Consider the following 15,999-nt stretch of genomic DNA (forward strand, 5'->3'; position numbering starts at 1 on the left):
AAGCTTCTGTTGGCTTTCATAGTTAGGTGATTTGGGGTCCCATCCCTTGGTGACCATCTTAAAATTTGGGGTGCTAGCTTTGTGGCCCAAACTCTTTGCTCCTTCGGGAGAAGCTGGGAGTTTGGTGTTCCTTCCAGATATTGTGGCACAGTGCCAGGGGTGGGGTTGAGAGGATGTCTCAGCCCTTTCCTGTTTGTTTCAATTTGGGAATTTTCTCAGTTGCCCAGTATGTATGTCTCACTGAACAGGGGAATTTCTCTTAGAGGGATTTGCTCCATGTGCAGCTTATATTTGGCATGTCCATGGGAAACAGGAAATTCAGGAGGCTCCTATGTTGCCATCTTGGTCAGAGTCCCTGCTAGGGACAAAAGTCAATTCAAAGCACTTTGGAGTTACTAACTTCTTTAGACTTTGCAAGAATCCATCAGTAAGAAGAGTTCTGCAGGCAGGGGATCATAAAGGACAGTGATTATAGAGGCTGAAAAGTGCCGTGACCTGGTATCCGCAAGCTGGAGATGCAGAAAAGCAGTGGTATAGCTTGAGAATCCGGGGTGCCAGAAGTTTGAATGCTAGTCCAAAGTCAGAGAAGATGAGAGGAGATTTCCAAACCCAAGCATGGAGTCACAAAGCAGAAGGGGATACTCCATTATTCTATATTTATCATTTATCCTTCTCTGTAAATGTTTCTGAGATTGATATTTTTCCCATCATTTTTTTTTATAATGGTCCCATACCATTGCCCAAATAAAAGCAACCTTACTCCATGGACCAAAGCATTCTGTCAGCAGTCTTAAAATTGACATAATTCAAATAATCACACTGGAAGCTAAATAGTGTTATAGTGAAAATATCTGTGAGAAGAGAGAGTGATTAATAGAGAAGTTCTGTACTCCTAGGATGGAGTAAATGTGACAAGATTTTAAAAACTACTTAAGTGAAGGTGCATATGCTGGTTGAAACCATTTCCCCCATGAAGCATAAGATTGTGGGTTGTGGGTCTGAGGAGGCAGCAAGAGGGGTTTGCTTTACAGTAAGATCCTTCAAGTCACAGATCAGGTCTGAAATTCAGTCTAACAGCTTCCTGTAACACATTCCTACAATACTTAAAACATATTTGACACTAAGTTAGTTAATTTCATAATTTGTGCATCAAGGAAGGAAGTGATTGCATATTTCATGTGTGCCTGGGTAAGGAGTACCCATTCACATAGGAATGTATTATTCAATATTATCAGGTAGATGTTAACCTTCTCTTCCAATCCTATATAAAAGGATATTGCCTAGTTTAGAAATTCAGAAGTATTTCCTTGAATTACCAAAGGGATTTTTTTTCTCAAGATTTTGTAAAGATAGCAAAATAATATGGAAGGAATAAAGCCATAGAATGAACTAAGCAGTGCATATTAAATAGTTAATAAATATTTTATAATGTACAAGTGTATTCTTGCTGTTCAATTCCAATTCCTTCTCATCAGGATTCCAGTGACCCTCTATTTTTTTGCAAACTACGATACAGTCACTGTTTTGATCTTAGTTTTCATTGCTTTAATTCCATTGCAGTCTCATTCTGTCATAGTCATCACTGTTTCCCACAGACTATGTCTAGTTTTCCACCTTCCAGACACATGATAGAATTGTACTGTTTGGCTTCCTTATGGGTGATAGGGACCTTGTGACTTTGATAGAGATGTTGTGGCCAATTCTGGTGAAGGAGTTTTCAGCAAAAGTGACATGTGCCAGTTCCAGGAGGAGTTTCAATTATCTGTGGGAAATTCTACAAAGTGTTCTTTTCCCTTTGGGATGGCTATTGGATTGGTAACACTCGAGAAGGTAACTTCTCCTTCAGACAGGGTGCCCTGGTGATGAGTTTCCCTTCAGACCCATGATGAATATGTACTATAAAATATCAGTCTTTGTTGTTTAAGCCATTAGGAGTTGGGAGATTTCTACTGTAGCATAATCTAGCCTTTCATGACTAACCTCTATGCAGTGTTACATTTCACACCTCCAGACACCATTTCCTATCAGACAGGTCACATGTATTTACCAGTTGTGACGTGCTCAGCCTCTGCTACTCGTGTTTCAATTCAGCCTCTACAGTACAGAAATTTTCTGCTCAGACTCTATAACAACCTCCTAAATGAATTTTATTTCTCAATGGTTTTAGTTACTACCTACCATTGCACAAATGTATATAGATGCACAAAATGCTAGCTGCATGAGAGAGACAGCATATTGCCGACAAAATAATGCTCTATTTAAAATCCCACAGGTTTGGTTGTATATGTTTTTAGGCTTTGATGACATGTAAGAGATAAGTGAAAAATATATGGACTCTGTGTTTTCTGGAAGTTTCTCCCATTCCTTGGAAAACTTTTTTATCTATTGTTAGTCTCTGCCTCACACTAAGAAATGTAACCTGACTCTGTAGCGGCTGGCTGTGGCTATCTTGTAGCAACAAGAAAGTGGATTACATACATATATAACATACTGTAAACAACCGTGAAAGGAATTTCAAGGTCATTTAATCTTCGACTCTACAAAATCTAGCAATTATTTCTTACCAAGTTACCTCTGCTTCTTCTTTAGACATTCCAAAGCATTGGAAAACTATCGTATCCATTACTGGCATATGTAATGGTAACATTGTTAAGATACTGGCATGATCGCTTCTGTTGGGAGGAAGAAGTTTTGCATTCTACAGAGCTGATGCTTCCAACAAATATGACCTTGATAGAGAAATTCCACGGGTACAGTGAATACTTTAGGGGTTTAGGAATTGTCAAGTAAATGTGTAACAGAGTACAACCAAGGAGGGGGGCCTCAAATGGGGATTTGTAATAGGGTCCAGAACTCAGGGTGTCCAGGAAATATTAGAAAAATATCCGTATATATAGGATGTCCTCAACCCCACAAGTCTGAGCTGGGGGATGGGATGCATAGAGCAGGACCATTGAGAGTTGTTTTGAATAGCAACAGTTTTGCAGAAAACCTCTAGAATGGTGTTTAACATATCTATAACCTTTAACTGGTTTCACAGATATGTTAAATAGCTGTGGCTATGCTTTGAGCCAGGGGAATGGGAGCGACTTCAACCCATGATGCAACTGGGATGCAACTCCCCCTGGTTACAATGCCTGTGTGAGAGCTTGTAGATGGTTGGCTCCATGCCATGGGGCCACACCTGCCCGGATTTACTACGGCAGCTCAGTAAAGCGGGATGAATATAGGAATGCTGGCAGGTGTAGCAGATTGTGGGAGAAGTCGGAAATGGGGCTGCAGAGGAAGATTGGTGCTGGGATTTAAACTCAGGTGCAGCAGCCCTAAGGGGCTTTTTGGGACCACATGGCTTTGATGAAAGTTGGGACCGTGCAGCTTTAGGGTGCGCCCTTTTTGCCATGTGGTTTAGGAAGCAGTAGAGACTTTGCCTGGAAGAAAAGGGGTGAAAGGACTCTTGCTGGTGGGCCATGAGAAGGTGCCACATGGTTTTAGATTAACTGGAGATCGTGGCAGGGACACAGCTGATGGTGCCAGAACCAAGGGGCTGCCTGAATCATGGACTTCTACTTCTTTTTCCGAGATATGGTACCCTGGACTGGGCAAAGGGGAGAAGGAAGGACTGTGTGTCTGTGGGTATTCTAAAGGAGTTTAGTATTTTTAATGAAGACATTAAGTCATTACTTTAAGTCTGTATAACTTTTTAAATAAATAATCCGTTTCCTTTTCACCAATCTCTGGCATTGAAAGACGTCTTTCCCTGGCAGTGGGCAAGGCGAACCTAGTGGGGGGGGGACCCCCAGAGCACAAGGGTGGGTCCATTCAGTAATAGAATATCGTTCACCTTCCTCAGGTCTGTTCTATAACAAATGGAAGAAAAGGGGCTAAGACTAGTAAGGAGAGGAAAAAAAACAGCTAATGTTGAGTACATACGGAATAGTTTTTAATAAAGAAAAGAAGCAATTGGGACCTTCATTTCTGTAACCACCAATTAGAAGTGAAACGTGAACACTGGGTTAGTCATAGTTCTCCAGAGAAACAGAAGCAATAGGATAGACATAGATACAGACAATAGATGTAGCTACACGTAACAGATGTAGATATATGGATAAAGATAAAGGTATTGATAGTAGTTGTAGATATAGAAGAGGAGATTCATTATGGAAATTGGCTCACGAGATTTGGGAGGCTGAGATAAGCCATGACCTTCCTTCATTGTCTGCAAGCTGGTACAACTCTCTCTGAGTTTAGAGGTCTAAAGAGCAAGGGAGCTGATAATGTAACTCCCTGAGAAGGTTTGTGGGCTGGGGAAAGCCACTGGTGTAAGTCCCAGAGTTTGAAGGCCTGCAAACCAGGAGATCTGATGTCCAAGGCAGGAGGAGATGAACAAGAAGAACTAGAATAGCTCAAGAAAAAGAATTGACTCTTTCTTTGCCCTTTTTTTTTTTTTTCTATTTGTGTTCTCAAGGGATAGGGTGATACCTGCTCATATTAACTAGGGCAGATCTTTACTCTGCAGATTCAAATGCTAATATCTTCCAGAAATACCCTAGAAATACCCCAGACCTCCATAAGTAACATTTTATCAGCTCTGTGGGCATCCCCTAGCCCAGTCAAGCTGACACATACAATTAACCATCAGAAACACTATCCTTTAATATTCTAATCATCAGATTAATTTCTGTGGGGTTGCCATTTTTTCTTCTCCTTGTATTAATGTTAGTGTCTCTCCCATTGACTCCTGCAGTCAGAGATGATACTTTCAGGAGTCTCTGTTAACTCCTCTCATCTTGCTTCCCAGACAAGAGTTTGGTTCACACATCTAGTGAGAATCCAGAGAATTTTTCCACAATTATTAAGAATGGTGCCTTTCATTCTTGATGTATCTATAAGTTTTACCTAATCCATGTGAGAACAAATGATTTTTATGTAATAGTAATTCAATTTTATTTTTAATTGCTTACAATTATGAATAAAATAAACTGCTCTTTGGGCACACAGCTGGCTTTTAGTGGTATCCATGTGTTTCCGGGGGGAAGATCTTGGGGAAAAAATTCTGACAAATTCCACCATCATTGCTTTTTTCTTTTTAATCAAACAACTGACAACCATCCCATTTTGGAGACAATGTTTCATTTATTTAATGACTTTAATTAGAATAACTTGTTACTCATTATTTGAAGAGATTAAAACTGATTTGGGAAAATAACGAAGTTAAGCTTTGTATTGCTCCATTATTTTTGAGTAGTTTAAAACTAGATTAATTTTATTAGAGTATGAAGAGAGCTTTAATATCTTGTAATCTATTTCTTTCATGTAGTTGATAGCTTTTATTTTTTCCCACCAATAATATCTGCTTGTGTTTTTTTTCTTCTAATGGCACCAGGGACTTCCTTTGAGTTGTGTTTGGTGAGCATGTGACTCGGACTAAAGTCAAAGTGAATGTATGGTTCACTTGGTTGTGATTATTGGTTCAGGAGCTGACGTGAGCTCAGCTTCTGAAACCCAGCTCCAGGACTTTCGCTGATACTATTGAGAAACACATTGTCTTTTTCTGCTATTGTTACCCAGCAGATAGAATACAAGTCTGAGGTTTTCCAAGACTTTCTTCACTTCCCTTGAGAAGGGCCTTCCTGAGTATGAAGTCAATAGGTAGGAACACTGGGCAAAGGGATGAAGAGAGACTGTTCACTTGTATTCCACGTAAGCACCTAGATTCAGCCTTTCCTGAAGTCCTCTACCTGGAAATTTGGATTATATAAAATAATAAATTCAACTTTTTTTACTTATGGTATTTTAGGTTGGTTTTCTATCACCTGCAGGCAAAATAGGCCTAATGTTAAAACTTGACTATACAAATAAGCCAAGATCCAGAAAAGTAATGTGATTTGCTCCAGGTTCCCAACCTTGGGTCAGAATCCAAACCAGCATCTTTCCAATCCAGAGTTCATTCCATTTCATGCCCTTCCTCTTTAGAAGGGGACTGTTACCTCCTACAACCAGGGGGAGTTGGTGTCCTGCATTCACTGACTGTTAGCCTCCTATGCCACACAGACAATGAAGCTCCCAACCACTTGTGATCCTGACACAGATGGCAATAGAATTGGCAGAATCAGAAAGGATGAAAAGTTGTAATTTATTTTGGATGTTTGTCCGGTCAGAAATAAATACAGTTGAGTTTTGCTAGGACGCCCTGTAAGTAATTCTGAGGTGGAATATACAGAACACTCACTTTGGCAAGTCTATGGCACCTTTTATAAATGGGGAGGGTGTGCTTTCTCCGAGGAAGGTGAATTTTCTTTTTCATGAGTGAGATTTTATTGGTTGTTCTGAAGATAAGTACACAGACATTTCAATTTGTACACAATTCTTAACATACGTACCAAAAATGTAAAGTCATGTAGTTATAATTCTTTTCCGAAGTTATTCCAGTGACTTTCCAGCTAAAAATTTGGGGACTGATTTCCTTAATAGAATATCAAGTACCAATATCTGCAAATGTTTATACACTGTTACATCAAAGCCTGACTAATTCACAATTTAATATATATACTACATAATTGAATTTTCAATCTTTCACAGCACATTAACAGAGTTACTAGGAAAACTGGACTACACATCACAGATGGTACAGAGCACACAGAATTCTGACAGGGAGAGCCCAGATGAAGGAGTGGTTTTCTTTAGGAAACAATTCTACCAACAACATGAGAGTAATTCAAAATGTTCAAGACATAGTGAATGCACAACTGACTCCAAATTACCATTTAGTATGCCTTGTATTGTAGGATATAAAAACTACCCCCATCTGTGGAATGTTTAGCCAACACCCAAGACAAGCAAAGCCTCCCATATTCAATATCCCACCATTTTCTGGTTGTACCAAAAAAATAAACAACCAAATGATTTCAGCTCTAAAAAAATCATTTACACTTTAAAAAATGGAATGAGGTGGAATTCCCTCCTTCTTAAAAATGTTTCTAGAGCTACTAAAAACTTGCATTTACAAAATAGTTGATAAAAACATTCCTCTGGATTGTACAAGAAGGGAGACAGGGACCGCTGATAAGACATGATATATGATATTAATCAGACTTGGCTTCTTTTTCTCCTGCTTCTTATGAGGCCGGACTCCTCGATTTTAGTTTCTCCGTTTTCCGCAGGTAGATCTTCCTTAGGTTCTTAGTTAGCCACCTCGTCCTGTTTTCCCTTTGCTCCCCTTTTCCTTTTCGTTTGCACTTGTTTGTCTGTAGATTTATACTTTCCTGCCGCCTTTTTTGGCTTGGTTTCAACTTTTGCAGGAGCAGGTTTAGCTGACAACCTCCCCGATCTCCTCTAGGGCTCCTCCTTTGCCGCCCCCTTGGCGGAGCTGACCTTCCTCTTGGGTATGGTGGCGGTGGGGCTGGTGCCTGCAGGATGCCTGAGGGCCTCGTTGCGCGGGGCAACCTTTGGAAACCTGGGTTGTCTGGCCAATACAGCCTCTCTTCCTGCCCAAACTGCTCGGACCCGCGATGGGGGCAGTCAGACGGTGAATTTTTAAATTTGAATGTTTAATCTTTGTTCCCATGTGAAGAATTTAAAAACTCGCCCTTAGAAATTCGGAAGAAAGGGAATTCTGTATGACTTATTTTGATGAGAATCTGACACCTACATTTAATGGTCTGATTCTAAATTTAGGAAAACAGCAGGTATTACCCTCCAGGCAAAATTCGAATGAAGCACAATTTGAACATGAGTCTTTGGTTTCCCAGAATATCCTCATATGAATATTGGTTAGTAGTTTCAGTCTGCCACAGGCCAACTCAAGAAGAAAATCATTCAGTGTGTGGTATTTGAAAAAGTTGGTCTTGATTTGGACATAAGTTTTGCTGAGGATGCTTGTTGCTGCACCAGAATGCTTTGGGGGGAGGGGGCAGCACTCTGAATATGAAAGTGAATTTGCCTTTTTGTACGGCTGGTAAACAAGTTTGCTCAACCAACAGCCAAGGAAAATGCAGCTGTGGCATTTCCTGCTGTCTTTCTACCTTTATAGTATCTCACTCTAAAAGGAATCAATTGCCAGTGAATTCAGCAGAAGTGCCCACACCAAGAATCAACAAAAAACAAACATACAGAACAAAATTTCTGATTTCAATTAAGAACTTCTATTTCCCACCCAATGTATGGTTGATGGAAGGCAAAAAAAAATCTTTATTATAAGAATTTTCCTTATTACATCTGTGAATACAGCTTTTATTGTCTATGTCAAATGCCATTTAAATTTTTTCAGAGATTGGGGCTTGGTTCACTAGTCACTGTTTTTTTAAAACAGGTCTGAGGCTGCTCTGTTTTGTTAGAATTTGGTTTTTATAAAAATGTTTTTTTTCTTTCTGAACTAATGTATAAATCCTGCCTTCTAAATTGATGTGGCACTCAAGAGCTCACAGTGGTGGGAAAGGCTGACTGCGGAAGGAAGAGACAATCTGTGAATCAGATCACCCAGCGTTGCCGTCATTGGCTGGGCAGGTGCAGACCTAGGTACACTGTGGGCATGGTGGTTTGTCGAACTGAAGGTTACAGGTAAGGAGATCAAAGTGAACTTCTACTTCACAGTGGAACTCAGCCCTCAAATGAAGTTTCTTGACACTTGTCCTGTTTCTGCATTTCTGCTATCTTCTGAGTAACATTTGGAATAGGAGTATGGTAGCTTTAACATTGACCTTGGCTTCACTGAACTATTCAGAAAGAGGGAGAAAAAAAGGTTCCCATCAATTTTAGAGCCTGAGGAGTCATGGAAACAAGTGCCCCTGGTTTGGAATCTCTGCTTTCTCTGAGCTTCCTGAGCAGGAGGGGTGGACTTAGGAGGAATATTTCACCTCATTGAATCCAGTTACTTCGTTAGTGATTAAGAATTGCTGAACTTTGTGTATGTGTGTGTTGTATTTGTGCTTTATTATATGCAATGAAGGAATTTTGAGAGGGGACCTCACCAGACCTCTTAAAATACAGTTTCAACGGTTCCATTTACTGAAGGGTTCCCAGCCAGACCAAACACCTGTGAACAATTTATTTATTTTCTAAGAAGTTCACACTGATTCTCTGAAATCTTAAAACAATCTGAAAAAATATTGCTATGCCTAAGTACAGAGGTGGGAGCCTTGGCTGGTGTGGCTCAGTGGACTGAGTGCCAGCCTGAAAACCAAAGCGCCGCTGGTTCAATTCCCGAGTCAGGGCACATGCTTGGGTTGTGGCCCAGGTTCCCAGTGAGGGGTGCTTGAGAGGCAACCACACATTGATGTTTTTCTCCTTCTCTTTCTCCCTCCCTTCCCCTCTCTCTAAAAATAAATAAATAAAACCTTAAAAGAAAAAAAGAGGTGGGAAACCAATATACAGAAAGGATGGAGATCTTCTTTGTTACTGATTGCCTGGATGGATTAGTCAGATCAGAAGCCCCACTCACTTCAAAGATGACAGGCGAAAAACAAGAGCCAAAGAACTTTCTTTTATATTTTGGTTCTTTTGGGAAGTACAGACCCTAAAACACATAATACTAAACCCAAAACAGGACGAACAAAGGGAATTGTTTCATAAGTTTTTGAGAGAGCAACTATACAGATCAATTTTCTAAGACCTGACAAGTAGGCTTGCTCAGGGTAACACATCATTTTCCCAGAAAATGTTACTGGAGAGATATTTTGGAGGGTTCAGGAGGCAAAGTCGTGGCTTACAAAAAAATCAGTTGATCATTCAGGCTCTAAAGGTTTAATGAGATATTTAGAATGCCTTTCTTTGCTTTGGACACAGTGTTGCTGAAAATTATCTTCAGCTGTTTGCTGGCATATGCAGGTCTTTGTTACTTCTGAGTAGCTGGCATCTTGGCAAACTAAGAAATTAAATTGCTCTAGTAATTTAACATTACGGCCAACGGTTAGACACCTGCTTTCTCCGACATTAGGACCACCTCTTCCTCTCTGCTCTGTCTTCTCTCTTTCAAGTTTTCTCCTGGGATATTCATAGGGAACAAGTACTTTGGAAAGACAAAATTTACTTGATTTTGACAAGAAGGACATCTTGGCAAAATGTAGCTATATATTTTGTAGATGTTTCAGGGTCTAGTTATAGATCAAGGAAAAGAAGTATGCCAAGCAATGGAACAGGCTATCCAAGAAGATTGTGAGTTGTCCCATTGCTTGACATTCAGACTGAGTAAATGAAGCATAACTGTTGACAACGTGGATTTGGGAGACAATACTGTCCTGGTCTAAAATCCTGCTCCACTCATGACAGCTATATGAGTTGGGCATGTGTTCACCTCAGGAAGCTCAACTCTCTCCTTTGTAAAACAGGAGCAGTAATACCTAGCTCATAAGGTGATTATGATTGTTAAATAAACAAATACATAATGATCCTTATAAACTAAAACAGAACATGAATTTAACAATCTGTAATTGTTAGGACCACCTATCATAGATATTGTACAAAGAGTTTGGTTTAAGTCATTTAAAGTATATTAACCCACTGTAATGTTCTGCTGTTCTTTAAGAAAAAATAATTATTTTTCTTTTATTTACTTTCACCATTCTATCTCAACAGGGCCCTGTAAGAACCTATGGTAAGGCCATATCAGGATTTTTTTTTTTTTTTTGAGTAGGAGTTAACACCTAAACTCCCATATTCAGAAGGTGTCAAGAATTAAGTGGAATGTTAAAAACATGTTTTATTTGTCTAGCACTTTGGAATTGACAGACAGCTCTCATGTGCACTGTTTTTTCTAACATTTTATTCTGGAATTTTCCAAACATATGAACAGTTTGAAAGAATTGTATTGTGAAGACCCATAAGCTCACAATCTCAATTCTACCATTAATATTTCACTATACTTGCTCCATTATATACCTGTCTGTCCATCAATTTTTTTCTATTTTTTATCCTTTCCTGAGCCCATACTTATTGAATTTAGACAGAGGTAAGAGAGAGTGAGATGGAGAGAAACATCCATGTGAGAGAGAAACATTGATCGGTTGACTCTTGCACACACCCTAACCAAGGACCAAACCCACAACCTAGGTATATACCCTGATTGGGAATCAAACTTACAAACTTTAGGTTTAGAGGATGGTGCTACTATCTGGGCCACACTGGCCAGGGCCCATTAATCAACTTATGTGCATTCTTAAGTAACTTACAAATATTAATAATCATTATCCCTAAATATATGCAGTATATTATTAATTATAGTTCAATTATAGATTTGTTTAAAGTTCATTTATTTAGACAAAAATTACATACAATGAAATGTACAAATCTTTAAGTGTGTTTTTCTAGGACTTTTGACAAATGCATATACCTAGGTAGCCCAAACCACAATCAAGATACAGAATATTGCCACTACCAAAGGAAGCTCCCTCAGATTTCTTCCTAGTCATGGGATTACCCTTAGAGGCAATCCGTGTCGTGATGTTTTGTTCATCGTAGTTTAGTTCTGTCTATTGTAGAACTTCATGTCAGTGGAAGTCTAGAATATGTAGAATCCTTTTGTGAAGGATTCCTTCATTTAGCATAATATTTTTCAAACTTATTCTTTGTTATCACTGAGTAGTATTTAATCAAACATGACACAATTAAACATATATTAAATATATATATTCTCATGTTGATAAACATCTGGGTTGTCCCAGTTTTTGGCTAGTCTGAATAAATCTACTGTGAAATTTCTTCTACAAGCTTTTTTGTGGACACATGCTTTCTTGTCTCTGGTAAATACCTGCAATTTATGAGTTATTTTATTGTTGCTACACTTCCTCTTCAACAATCAGAGTTATTAGTCTTTTTAATTTTAGTCATTTTGGTGGACATATAGTGATAGCTCATTGTGGTGTTAATATGCATTTCTATGAAGAATGATTATATTGAGCACTTTTTATGTGCTTATTGGCCATTTTATGTCTTCTTTTGAAAAATGTTCAAGACTTTTGTCCATTTTTGAATTGTGTTGTCTTTTATTATTGTGTTACAGAAATTTCTGATGTATTTTCATTATGAATTATCACAAGAGGTGTGTTTTGTGAGTGTTGTCTCCCAGTCTGTCACTTTCCTGTTTATTTACTTACTGGTGTCTTTGATAAACACAATTTTCTAATTTCAATGAAGTTTAATATAATATTTTTATATGGTTATTGCTTTCTGCATTTTGTTGAAGAAACATTTCCTACTTCCAATTGGTAGTCTTTTTTTTTCTTTGAGAAGCTTTCCAGTTATAGCATTCACATTTAGGTCTATAGTTTTTCTTAAATAAAATTTTGTGTGTAATGTGAGGTAGAGGTAAATATTTATTTATTCTGTATGAATATCCAGTCATTCTAGCATAATTTTTGTTAAGACTTTGTTTTTCTCAAGGATATCTTTGGTCTTTATGAAAAAATTAAATGATTATATAAATGTGGCTCTATTTCCAGACTCTGTTTTATTCTTTTAAAAAAATTTTTCAGGGTTCAAACACCATTATTTATTTCTTTTTTCTTTTTACTTTTTTTTATTGTTGTTTAAGTACAGTTGTCTCCATTCCCCCTCTTACTCTCCCCTCATCCCAGCCATCCCCACTTCCCACCCTTGATCCTACCTCCCTTTGGTTTTGTCCATGGGCCCTTTATAGATGTTCTTCAGTGATCCTTTCCTTCTTTTCCCCCTTATTTCTCTCCCTCCTCCCCTCTGGTTACTGTCAGTTTGTTCTTAATTTCAGTGTCTCTGGATATATTTTGCTTGCTTGTTTATTTTGTTGATTAGGTTCCATATGATCTCACCAATTTTATTCTTTTTTAAAAGCAAAGAATGCTATTTTATTGTTTATTGTTTATTTTGTTACAGTTGTCCCAATTTTTTTTTTTTACCTTTTGCCCTCTCCACCCAGCTCATCCCTTTCTCCCACAGTCAGTGCCCTCTCCATTGCCCATGTCCATGAGTTATTCATACAGGTTCTTTGACTAGTCTCTTCCCCTTCCTTCCACCATTCCACGCCTACCCTTCTCTTCTCCTACGGCTATCAGTCTGTTCCATGTTTCCATGTCTCTAGTTCTCTTTTTCTCATTAGTTTTATTTTGTAATTTTTCAGTCCTTATGCCAATACTGTACTGTCCTGAAACTTTATATTAAATCTTGGCATCAGGCAGCATTTGTTTTTCAATTTTATTCTTCTTTTTCAGATAGCTTTTCCTAACCTAGGTCATTAGTATTTTTATATAATTTTAAAATTAGCCTGTCAATTTCTATAAAAAGCCTTGTGGAATTATGACTGGTATTGCAAGATTGTTCTGAGCAGAGTTGACATCTAAGAAATATTGAATATCCTAATCAATAAGTATGGTATATCTCTTTATTTATTAAGATCCTCTTCAGTCACTCTCAGCAGAAATTTTTACTCTCCATTTCAGAAGCCACATACTGTTTTATTCCTTAGAATATATGTTATATACTTGATGCCATTATAAATAAAATGTTCTTTTATCAATTGACACCACTAGTATATAAGCAGTGTAATTGATTTTTTAACTATTGACCTTATCCTGCAACCTTGCTAAATTTAGGTACACATTTTAATAGTTGTTTAGCAAAAGTGGGGAAGGATTGAGGGTGGGAGGTGGTGGTGGGTGGTGTGGGGGAAAGTAGTGGCAGGAAAATGAAGACAATTGTACTTGAACAACAATAAAAGATATTAAAAATAATGAAATAAAATAAAATAAAATAACTTTCCACATAAGTAATTATGTAATCTGGAATAGAGATAGTTGATTTCTTTGATTGGGTTTTTCCTTTTTTTTTTTTTTTTTTTTTTTGCCTTATTGCTCTAGTAGGACACCTAGTACAATGTTGAATAAATATATCAAGAGTGAACATCCTTGTATTGTTCTAAATTTCAAGAAGAAACCCTTGGAAAATGGTTTTCTTCCATCTGCATAGGCAGACATGGCTCGACTCTTTGTACAACCACATCAAAACTGCAATTAAAATATAGAAAAACATTACTCAAAATATCATAAATTGAGTTGAATGGAACTCTGACAACTACAGAATTTAAAAAACCACATCTATCCAGACTGTTAGGAGGGGTGCAGATGTGGAAGAGGTGGTCCCTCACTCTGTATGTCAGATAAAAATTCAGGAGGGATATCTTGGGAGTGAGGAGTCTCAGTCCCACACCAGGCCTCCCAGACTATAGTTCCAATGACAGGAAGATAAGTCCCCACAACTTCTGGCTGAAAAACCAGCGGGAATTAAGTCAGTGGAAGAAACTTCTGGAGCCCAAAACAGTTTCTCTTAAAGAACCCACACACAGGCTCACCTACTCAGAGTCACTCCCTCTGAGCTCCAGAACCGGGGGTAGCAGCTTGAGAGGCACCAATGGTATATAGGGAGAAACAGAAGTGTCTGGCATCAAGGCAAGCATAGGCCATTGTCCCTTTTCTAAACCCTCCACACACAGAGCCAGCAAACTGGTACCATATCTGAGACTGCATCAACCTGGATAACGCTGTTTGACCTGCTTGGAGATCACCAGAGACCCTGCCCCACACAACTTACAGGCCCACTCAAGCTACTTTTCCATATGAATGGCTGGTCTTGGCTCATGCTTTACAACTTGATAAACCCTATCAAACAAACAACAGCCGGCCTCAGTGAGTCTCAGGCCTGACACTAGCAACAGACAGCCTAGTTTCACAGCTTGGATTACCTGGGAATCTCTAAGCAGCACAAGTAGCAACCATCTCAGATTGCTTTATAGCTCAGGAAGGGCATCCCTGGGCAAAAAAGGTGGGGGCTGACCTTAGTCTGCAATACACCAGGGCCAACACACCGAGTGGATAGCTACAGACCACATCAGAGCACCACCACTCTGCCCCTGCACAACTGGTCCTCCATGGAGGTTGGAGGTTGATGGTAAGTCGTTACAACCAACCTTGCAGCTGACTGACCTAGGTAAATCCCTCCCATTGCTCTGCCAAGAGCAACCAAGGCTCAGCTACAAGAGGAGGGTATACTCGCCCACACAGAGGCACACCTTGAGTACCCAACTTGGGTAATAGGGGAGGCTGGGCCACTGGACCCTTCAGGATACCTACTACATTAGGCCACCCTACCAAAAAAGGGAGTCAAAGAAGCTCTATCTAGTACATAGAAACAAACACAGGGAGGCTGCCAAAACAAGGAGACAAAGAAAGATCGCCCGAATGAAAGAACATCAAAATTCCAGAAAAAGCAGAAAGAAATGGAGATAAGCAATCCATCAGATGCAGAGTTCAAAACACTGGTTATAAGATTGCTCAAGAAACTTAGTGAAGACCTAAAAATCATAAAAAAGATCCAGTCAGAAGTGAAGGATACACTAATTGAAATGAACAATTTATAGGGAAACAACATTACAATGGATGAAGCTGAGAATCTAATCAATGTTATTGAACATAAAGAAGCAAGAAACAACCAATCAGAACAAGAAGAAGAAAAAAGAATCCAAAAGAAAGAGGATAGTATAAGCAGCCTCTGGGACAATTTCAAGAGGTCCAACATTCCCATCATCGGGGTGCAAGAAGAAGAGAAAGAGCAAGAAATTGGAAATCTACTTGAAAAAATCATGAAAGAAAACTTCCCTAATTTGGTGGAGGAAATACATATGCAAATCCAGGAAGCATAGATAGTCCCAAACAAGATGGATGCAAAAAGGCCCACTCTAATGACACATCATAATTAAAATGCCAAACTTTATAAAGATAAAGAGAAAATCTTTATCTTTAAAGCAAGACTAAAGCAGTTCATTAATGATGGGGGAATTCCCACATAACTGTCACCAGATTTCTCAAAAGAAACTTTGCAGGCTAGAAGGGATTGGCAAGAAATATTCAAAATCGTGAAAAGCAGGGACCTATAGCCAAGATTGTTCTATCCAGCAAAGCTATCTTTTGGAACCGAAGGGCAGATAAAGAGCCTCCCATACAACAAAAAACTAAAGGAATTCATCATCACCAAACCATTATT

The 15,999-nt window shown here is 38.7% G+C and overlaps 1 pseudogene; it reads right to left on the reverse strand.

Moving 5' to 3' along the window:
• Positions 1–7,019: 7,019 nt before the first annotated feature.
• On the reverse strand, positions 7,020–10,046 carry LOC112302777 (non-histone chromosomal protein HMG-14 pseudogene; annotated as a pseudogene).
• Between the last annotated feature and the right edge of the window lie 5,953 nt (positions 10,047–15,999).

Source organism: Desmodus rotundus, chromosome 1, assembly GCF_022682495.2.
Source record: "Desmodus rotundus isolate HL8 chromosome 1, HLdesRot8A.1, whole genome shotgun sequence".
Classification (NCBI taxonomy): domain Eukaryota; kingdom Metazoa; phylum Chordata; class Mammalia; order Chiroptera; family Phyllostomidae; genus Desmodus; species Desmodus rotundus.